A 10,890-nucleotide genomic window follows, 5' to 3' on the forward strand; every position below is an offset into this window, starting at 1 on the left:
ACTAACTGCTACTGTCACATACCAGTCAGGTGCTTTCAACGCACTGATAATGTGCCGGGACTGTTATCCAAACTGTAAGGGGGAGAATGTGTGTGTTGGGAGGAGAGCTGTTGAAAGTTGGCCTGTTTCATGTGAGTGTGTGTGTGTGTGTGTGTGTGTGTGTGTGTGTGTGTGTGTGTGTGTGTGTGTGTGTGTGTGTGTGTGTGTGTGTGTGTGTGTGTGTGTGCCCTTCCTGACCCTATTTTCTCCTTATCATTTCAGATCAAGCTACAAAAATATAGGATTTGACTGTGTGTTCACACTATTAACACTATTTTTTACAGTATTTCTGTGGACAAAAGTGCCCAGAAAGTTGGACCCAAACCCAAGAAACCATCATAAGAGGAAAAAAAAACTAGTTGAGATGAATTATGAGACTGAAACCTATCCCCTTTTTTTCAGGGTCTCCTTGTTAAAAGAGACCTGTTACTCTCCGCATGTCACCAGAGGAGAGGTGCTCCTCAGTGACCCACATCGCAGATGTTGGAAGTTGAGGAGTCCTTTGTGTGAAGTCTGAGAAAACTTTGTTTGTGTGTCCTACACCCGTCATAAGGCCCGCATTCTTAGCTGCTTAACACATCGACGACCGTGTCCTTAAACCGAGACGCAGCAGAGTTGCTGTATGTGTGTTTGTGTGTCTTAGAGGGGGGTTTAAAGGGGCGACAAGGCGATAGTGTCGCTGATTGACACGTGAAGAGCGACTAAAAAAATGCTCGCCTTTGGAATGCGACAATCTCCCAGCGTCCCGTGTTGCTCTGCGTCCGACAGTGAATTGTTAAAAGCATTCCAGGCGGTTGGGGTGAGGGTGAAAAGAGGGTGAAAGGAGACGGTCTGGTGCTAAAAGAGGTGTTTGTTTACCCCTAAAGAGGATGAACCGGCCCTGCAACATAATCACGCACAAAGGATAAAGATGGAAAACGAGGAAGGGATGAATTTTGGGATATTTTCAGCTTCTTTCACAGCATTTCTCTGATGTTATTGTCACTTCAAAAAGCATCAATATCTTCAATTCGCTCCCATCCTTTTCTCTTTTACAGTCAAGCAAGTCAACCCAACATTTGGGATTTTACTGAGGACAGGGGTTCAAAAGAGCCTTGGTGGTCCCTGAGCTCCTGCGGTCACATACACCCCCACCCCACCGTCCCAAACCCACCCACTGAGGCAGGCAAGGTGGTGGTGGTCGCGCGATGAGACAGGGTCCTTTTTTGGAGCGGCAGGTTAAACCGACCACACGACAGTGGCAGAAGCCCCCCGCTTACAAGTCTAATTGGTTCCACAGGTTGCAGACTACAGAGGAAAGAGGGGAACATGGAAGAGAAGGAGGGGGAGAGAGTGGGAGAGAGGGGAGAGTAACAGCGGGGAGTGGGAGATAGATAAATGGCGGGAGGAGAGAAAGATGGAGAGAGGAGGGTACAGGAAGGTGGGATCGGGCACAGAGACCGCATGGAGAAGAGAGGGAGTCGCGAAGGAGGGGGACGTAGAACATGAGATCAGAGAGATGGAGAAGACAGAAGAGAGCTAAAGCATGGAGGGGTAGCAAGAGATGAAGATTAGGGGAGCGATGGAGAGGTGAAAGAGTAAAAGGGGAAGTCCTGTTTCCACGATGCAAAAGTTGCATTTTACACAGACTTTTACTGCAGTAAGGAGGCAGGTTTTGTCAAAGACGACTAGATTAGGATGCTAGCTTGTAATCCAAATGCATCACTAAAATACTGATCACATAGCATAATATAATGGATAGATAGATAGATAGATAGATAGATAGATAGATAGATAGATAGATAGATAGATAGATAGATAGATAGATAGATAGATAGATAGATAGATAGATAGATAGATAGATAGATAGATAGATAGCATCCATGGAGCTGTCAGTTATTTAGCAGGAGAAATATTTATAACTTTGCTTGTATCTGTAAAGAGATGCTCAGCTTTAGGAGCAAACAGTCTCTCTTGTGTGATCTTCGTTTGCCTACTTTCTGGTATTTTATTTATTGGAAATATATCACCTGTTCATTTTGAGCCTTTGTGACAATGGACTAGTCAACTCAAGGGCCAGGAAACCACAGCACAAAGCCTAAACCCTGTAATACCGTTGAGAAGTAAAAATCTGGAACTGTTCAGCAGATGAAGGAGTGACTTTGTGAGTCCTCAGAGTATTTATTTCTTTTTATACTCCAACGAGCTTTAGTCCGTATTATTGGTAGTTATGGAGCAGAAAATGGTATTCCCAGAAAAATCACCCTGGGTGCTGTCACACCGCAGGAAATCTTACAAGTCATTTAATCTAGTTAGGGCTCTTAAAATATTATTTTTCTTAAAAAGATGGTTGAAAAAAAATCTGTCTGTGGGGAGAAGTAATTTAACATACTTCCAATGCAAATACAGACAGAAAATACTTGAAATTTCTTGAAGAATTTCCTCAAATGAAGGCCTTTATGATACTATTGGTGCAATTTGGCGTGTTTTACGGCATTGTTTCATATTTCAGCTAAATCTCTGAGACACCTGACACTGAGCTGGGAATATATGGAATAACCTGACTTATATATTTCACATGTTTTAAGAAAAATATGATTTCCTTGTTATGATACACCTTTTATATATACACCGTCAACATCTCGCACAGTTAATATCTTTTATGGAACAGGTCCAACTTTACATCTCCATGACATCTGTCCTAGACTGTCTAGACCATAGTAATAACACATATAAATTCCTAAAGTGACTGGCATTCCCATTTGATGTAAGGTGATCTGCTGTGGACTTGCCAGGACTGAGTGAACAAGATCACTGACATTATTCCTGTAAGACAATTTATTTGAGTCTCTAAGTTTGAATGTTCAAAATCCTATTTTACATGATACTGCAACAGTAAAAAGTGAGTGAAGCGTACTTATGTCATTTAAACACATCTATGGAGCTCCTCTCAGCCTTAATCTACTAAAACATCCCATCACCACACAACCAATCGTAACTTATTTGTGGTTTTCTTATCTCTAAAGCTGTTAAATCTGATTGTTTTCCTAGCATGCACACCTTCAGCCAAGTTGAAGTAAAGCTGCAGTCAAGGAATGTCATGGATAAACTATTATGGTCCAGATGTTTTGAAAAATATGTATCACAGATGTTAAATGGTGTATTCATAGATGTGTTATGAATGTGTCAAATATCTTGTAAATGTAAGCCTTTACCATGTCTTTTAAATTAGAAAGAACTTGAAATGGTGTAAAAATCTGGTTTCTCAACTATGTGTCAGGACTTTTAACGGGTTATTGGACTCTACCCCGACAAATTTATAGAGCCCAAACCCATCCAGCGATTTAACAAAGTAATGAGACACTGCAAATAGGTCGGATAACAGCTAACCACTGTGACTAGCAATCACAGATTTAAACATCAGTTAGAAGGCCGGTCTTTCTGTTTTACTAAATATTACCTCTTACACCGCACTACGTTGCTTGGTCAGGAAAGGAATATTTGAAAACTGATGCTACTCTCTTGTTTGAGATATATTTACCATACAAACAAGAGTGGTATCAATCGTTTCATCTACTCCTTCGACAACAAAGTAAATTCAGCTAATTTCACTTCTTCTACACGAGTAGTGCTCACTTTTACATACTGTGACCTGCTTCAACTTTACATTTGTTGCAACCACTGGTGAAAGGCAAACTATTCTGCAGGCCGCGTGCACCAGTCCAGCCTAAAAGAGTGATTCATCTAAGTGAAGATGCTTTGCTGGGTTGGACAGGAAACATGTGTACAGTCATCAGTTGGCTCAGTGTCACAGCAGAGACATTTTATCAATCAAAAATTGGATTCCAGAGATGACAAACAGAATAAATTATCAAAAAGCTATATTGTAATCACATATTTAAAGATAATCTTTATTCTGAACATTTAAGTCCGACATTCTTTTGCACGTGAATGTTTGAAGTGTCTAAAGGGTTAAGCCCCAGTTGGTTGGAGGAGATAGGGGCTGAGAGCAGCCCATGAATCCTGAGGTCTCTGCAGGCACAGCATGGTAAAATAATTAAGCCATCCTTTGAAGGGGACTAAACAAACACAACAGCACTCAACACCAGCCCCTGTCCACTCTCTGTACTTTTTTTTTCTCCCGGCCTGAGAGTGGACTTTCCTTCTCTGCTTTCTCACTCTGTTACCTGCAGCACTTAGCCCCCCGTGTTAACCAGCCGCACCAACACCCGTATTTCTCGACCCTTCATCTTTCCTTTTTTTCACATTTTGTGGTCTCTGTGCAGATTCTCCCGCAGAGGACGGGAGGGGGAGTGGGAGGAAGGGAGGGAGGCAGAGAGAAAGAAGGGCCAGGTGATTCACAGGTCAGTTTTTTACATCTTCTACAGTTGGCTTTAAACCGAGGGGGGAAACAGAGCTGCTGGAATACTTAACGAGTAATCCATAAGTGTCATGATACTATTAAAGTCCCCTCTATTAAGTGGCCTTTAAAACACTTGACAAAAAGAGAATGGAAAACGTGTGATCTGATTCTTCTTGGTCGGCCTATTTTAGATTCTGTTGACGTTGTTTTAACGCAACAGAATGGGAACGTCCCTGTTTTTAGAGAGCATGTTTTCCTTTTGATATTCTGTGCATGAATACCCTTTTATATACTTATGATCCTGTCATGTATTTAAGAAGAGTAAGATGATGATGAATATGACTTTTAAGATATGGCGTGTTGTCTGATTCAGGATACTACTAAGTCGTGTATACTGTACATGCACTAAATCTAATGGAAAAGAATAGTTTTCATTTTTTTCAGAAAAATACACCAATTTGCTTCCTTGCTAAGAGTTAGACGTCAAAATTGAAGCCACTTTCATGTCTGGAGGCCTGGCTTTGTCCAAAAAATATAGTTTTAAATCCACCTCTCAGCATCTTAGCTCACTAAATCATGTCATATCTCATTTGTTTGAACAAAACCAAACTTAAGTGAATAAGTCTCACCTGCTCAGGGTTTTTTATGGATTAAACAAATGAGATAAAACATTTAAGCAGTAAGCTAGCTGTTTACCCCTGCCTCCAGTCTACACTAAGCTAACCATAAGACAAGTGAGGCAGCTGACTCCATGCTATTCCACCTGAGCCTGTTAACGGCCCAAAAATGTTTCACATGTAGGTAAAAAAAAAACACACATGGCTCACACATGATATTAATTAGAATAAATGTCCATCAGTGACCACAAAAAACACACATGGCCCTTGTTAGCTAGGAGGTTTAGTACACCAAGGAAAGTCAATTACAGCAAATTGAGCATCTGCGTACTTGACTACTCTTATTCCCACACGCACTCCCTGGCCAAAGATACACATCCTAAACTTGAGATTGCCATAAGTGCACACTTATGGCAATCTAAAGCAATCATGAAACCAAGTCACGACACTGAAACATCCTAGTAAGCATAACATTGTCCAACACAAACAAATCAACTAATAGAGACAGTGCACAGTATGGCTGGTGTGTCCAGAGTGGCAACAATAGGATTAGAAAGCCTAAAACTGAGCACTTAAAAAACAGAGGGGCTATTTGAGCAGCCCCCAAGGGGGTGGTATGGATTGTCACCAATTGCTCATTTTTTTATTATATCCCACCACTTGGAGGAGTGTGAGGAGGAATTTTGAAACTAGGACGGTGATCTCACCACAGAATGGACTGATGGTGATGATGCATGAGGGACATTACGTTCAGCTCCAAAACTCCAGCTCCTCTTTCTTATTTTTCAGAAGCTGAGGCCGAAATACGTTATGCTAGAGATGTGAAATCTCTAGCGTGAAGTCCATTAGTCTTTGTTTCATGCTGCTGTTAATGTGCACATTAGAGCCTAAAACCCGAGTCGCTATTGTATTAGTGCTGCAGCACAAACATAGAAGGTTATGTATCATACTGAGCTGAAATCTTAAACAGATTCATTAAGAAATGAATTAACACACTGTAGATTAAAGACATGCAGATTGATGCAAATTATTTTAAAGCTGTGAATTATTTGTCAATGTTGCAGCAGTGGAAAATTAATAAGCCATACACTAGGAGCAATTTGCAGTTCAATGTTTTCTTTAAACAAGTTCTCCACCAATTAAGCATTGCACACCTATTTCAGTTTTGAACTCACGATAGACAGAAAAATATAAAAAATCATTGCAACAAAACCAAAGATACTATCCTTTTTTATTTCACGCAACTTTCTTGGCACCATGGCGTTATGCTAGTAGCAGCTAACGTAGCCTCAGGCTGCTAGCCTCAAGAAAAATGAGAACCGGGCTGCTGAGGGCTGGTTTCTTCACTTGTTACTCCACACGCCCAGATTTTTCTTCTACTCTTAATTGACAATGTCACTTGAGGTAATTAATCAGTCTTTGTGCCACTCCATCTGGAGCTACAGAGGGATTTGTACAACTTTTTACACAAATTGAGTCGTACTCCACAAGACCTTTAAACAGAATTTTAGTGTAATATCAGTGGATTTAAGGACAATTCAATAGCTAGTAGCTGCGTATTAACAACAAACCAGGAGATTAATGTTTGGCCTTTGGTTGAGTCTCTCAGCAGCCCCCACATAAAAACACAGGCAGCTGTTTTTAGCACATAAGCTGAAGGCCTGCGTATTCTTTCCAGTGCAATGGTCAAACAGGTAGCATAGGCTACACTACAGTAAACAAGTTGCCATTAGCAAGGAAGCTAAAAGGGCAGACATTTTCCCGGTTGATGAAGACCAAATGTGTGTTCAGACCCAATACGAGACAAACTTTAGCCCACATTCAAATTTAATAGAGAAGCGTTTGTTTTGGGAGGCACAAACTGATACAAAGACGTTTCAACATGAGTAAAAGATGTGTGCTTTAATTAATCTACTAAATAAGAGAGATGAGAGGAAAAAAATGAATGAGGCTGGAGGAAATTACATAGAAATAATTACACTATTATGTGTTAGTTTAAACCTGTGTGTGAGATGAATTATAACTCAATATGCAGTGTAACATTAGCCTACTCAGACATACTTCACAATAGGCATTGAAATAAACTGTCAGTGGTGAATACAGGTAACCTGACCCGCCTTAAAGTTTGCTACACAGAACCATCTGGGAAGACTTCATTGCAAACTTTTTGGAAAAGTGCAGGCACTTTGAAAAAATATTTGTATGACAGGTTATTGAATGAAGCATCTGTCAGTCAAACTCTTACCTAAGCTGGTCGGGAGAAGAGTGAGAACATCCTTCCCATCGAGAAAAAGCCTTCAGTGCCATTCTTTGGTCTTCTTTAAATGAAGATATACTCTCCAGTTCAGAAATAATTGATGCTATTGCAGCATTTATGCTAACCTCTACGGGAACAGCCATACTGAATATACACTACACTGAGTATGAAGTTGATTAATATCCCAAAATTTGATACCTTTTACATCTTTGTATGACTTTGTAGATTAAGCCAAAGTTATTCCAAACATTTAAGGATGACATCAAAATAATTAGTCATGAAATAAATTAATAAAAACCAAAAAGGCAATGGTCTACACTTCTTTATTACATTTTTTGACACATTATTATGGGACTATTGAGGGTTTAATTTTCTGAATTAAATTTCTCACAGCTGAGTTTGGCCCAGCCCCTCGCCTTCTTTCAGTCCATAACTAACCTTCATTGATGCCCAGGATTTCTTTCTGCATCTCAATTCACTTTCAAGCAATTTGGCGATTTAGTGGTGAAAAGCAGCATGTGAAATCTTTGGAAGGAAGAGATGCCGTTAAACTGAGATTTGAATGTAAAGCTGAGTTGTTTCAGTTTTAATAGATACAAGTTGTAACTAAAATAAAACGTAAGAGAAAGAGTAAGGGGGGAAACTTTGTATGATAATGAGCAAGCAAGAGAAAGATAAAGAAAAAGAGAGCACGTTAAAGGTAGAGAGAAAGAGGGAAGGAGAAAAAGAGTAAGAGAGAGGCATGGGGAGGTATGATTCCCAGAGGACCATTGAATTTCCCTGCTTTCTTCTCTGCGTTTTTCATGGTCCTCTCACTCCCAGGTCTACACAGCTGTTTTAGGTCCTGGGGCTTCTTTCTCCAGAGCCCAGATGAAAGAGCCGCCCTAAGCAGCCCTGCAGGTAGGTCTGTTAAAGCCATTGCTCTGGCTGTCCACTGCACAACGTATGAAATAAAAAAGGCAGAGAGAGAAAGAGTGTGGGGGGGGGGGGGAGAGTGTGGAAGAGGGAAAAAGAGGATGATATGAAAACAGGGGTGAAGAGAAACTCAAAGAAACGGTAGAGAAAGAACAGAGGACACAGATGACAGACGAGGAGAAAAGATGAAGATGGAGAGATGAAGGAGTGCGGGGGAAACCAGAGAGGGAGAGGAGGATACCTGCCCTCAGCCACCCCAGACCTCCTCCTCCTCCTCCTCCCCCTCAGCACCCCCGATACCAGGAATGATGTCTGCTTTTATTGACTTTGTTAAACCATTTTCAATGCTACTTCCTATGTGTTTACAAGACAGTAAATCACGCTCCAGTCGGGGCTGGGGGGGGTTATGGGGGTGAAATACGGGGGAAACATCCAAGTTGCAGGGAAGGAAGACCACTTGGACGGAGCCAACGACAACTTTGCAGCTTTCTACCTCACTGCCAGCAAGTCACGCCACACACGCATCTCTCCACAGGGAATTGATGGGGATGCCACTGTGGGCCCCTCTGTCTTCATCGCTTACAGTTTCAGCTGGTCTGACGAGAGCAAATTAGTCATTTAAGACACGCTGAGTGATGAAATTGTTGTTGAGATTCTTGAAAAGTTAGCCTAGTAAGAGAAACAGCAAAACAGAACTGCTACACTCAACAGTTGTTAAAAAGCTTCAACAGAGAGCTTTATTTAATACCACTAGAAACACCGCGCAAAGTCGTTATGCAAACACATTTTGGGTTATGGCAAAATTGGGTCCCCTTAATCACTTCTACACACCGGGGTCATTCCCAGACAGTCGTTTCATCCAGTTAAAAAGCCATTCAGGCTCTCCGCTACGCTCAAACACGAGTAAGTACTTCAGAACGTCATTCAGTGGCGAGAACTTTGACTCGCTTTTCCAAATTTTCCCACCATAACAATTTTCTCAGGCGCTGGCACTGCGACACCGCCACATACACACTCATGCACACATCGCACTCACCAGATCATCATCACTGTGTGACTGAGCTGCTCTGGGTGACTAAAAGGTCCCCCCCCTCACTGATTACCTCATTTTAATGGAACAATTACTGTCCCTCTCACGCTGTCTTTCCATCAGTCCAAATTCATTTCTAAGATGACAACAAAAAAATAAGACTATAGAAGGTAAAGGACAGGCAACATTTTCTTGTCTAGCCTCAGTTGAATACAAATAAAATGTTTTTTTCTGGTTTACCTAGAAATATGTTGTAGACAGGCACGCACAAGCGAGTACGTTATAAGAATTCCGATTCACTGAGTAAAGAACATGTCTACATTACTTTTTCAACGGAAAAAAAGCATTTATCGTCACCACTTTCTAATAAGTCTCCCATCATAAGGGGGTTAAAAGTTATAATTCATGTAAATTACTTAGTTTTCGCTATCAAATAAACAATAGTCTGCAGTTACAAATGTCAGTAAGTTATTAATAAATGTGATTAACCATCATGTGTGCTGCTATAAATGTTAGTATATCATTAATAAACAGTATTAAATCATCAGACCTGTTATTATATGGACATACACATTGCACAGAAGGTGGTGGATAAGATAATCCTTATTAGTCCTGCAGCGGGGAAGATGTGGGGTCAGTAGGGGCCAAAAAGCAAATGTTAGCCCTTCCTGCCGCTAACAGATTCATCCATCCATTAGTAAGTCATTATTATGTGGTAATAAACCATCAAGTCTGCAGTAATAAATGTTAATAAGTCATTAATAACAGGTTTAGTTTCCATTTTTTCAATAAGTCTAAAGCCAAGTCTGCTATAAGTTGTCATATGTCTTTAATAAGCCAAGTCTGCAGTTATAAATGCCAATCAGTTGTTAATAAATAAATGTTGCTCTAGATTTTGCGCCATTTTGAAGAAAGTCAGAGGTCAAATGGTCCATTGGAAGAATGCTCATTATGAGCTCGAGTACAAAGAAGACAAAGCAAGAGCTGGAGGAGGAAAGACACCTAACACAACCTGGCAATCCAATAGTTATTATTATACAGCATAAATAATTGATTACCGTAATAAAGCGATGGATTACTTGTAAATACTTTATAAAGGAAGACTTAGCAAGGGTGGTATCCATTTTCCTATCAGTTGCCATTATAATGTTCATCTAAATTAAAAAAGATATATCATTAAAGAAATTGTGTTTTAAATGTATGCCATTAATCCTCCATGTCATCCTGCAAACGCACTAGGAACAAACTGTCATCACTCTCTCTCGAGTCAGTTCAGGGTAAGTGTGGTGAAGTGGTTAACGGCACATTATGTGGTTCACGTTGTTGCAACAAAGCAGCAGTGCATAATTACAACAGGTGACTGAAGAGTTTTTTTTTACTTCTTCTAAAAAGCCGCAGAGGTTTAGGCGGTGAGCGACACTGCTACCAGATGACACTGAGAATCACAACATCCCACGTTTTTCTTTCCACACTCTTTCTCTCTCTCATATTCTATCCGTCTTCCTCACTGGCTCTGATTTTTTTTCCTGGTCCTCTATGGTGTCTACCTTTCCATTGGCTCTGCCTTACGCAAGAGTGTGTATTTTTATGTCTCACATTAGCGTGGAGGAATAATACCTCTCACTGAATGGTAGTCTGCTCTGGGGCCTTTTCAGACATTCAGTCACTCTTCCTCTAAGAATAACCAATA

Source organism: Anoplopoma fimbria, chromosome 9 (genome assembly GCF_027596085.1).
Source record: "Anoplopoma fimbria isolate UVic2021 breed Golden Eagle Sablefish chromosome 9, Afim_UVic_2022, whole genome shotgun sequence".
Classification (NCBI taxonomy): domain Eukaryota; kingdom Metazoa; phylum Chordata; class Actinopteri; order Perciformes; family Anoplopomatidae; genus Anoplopoma; species Anoplopoma fimbria.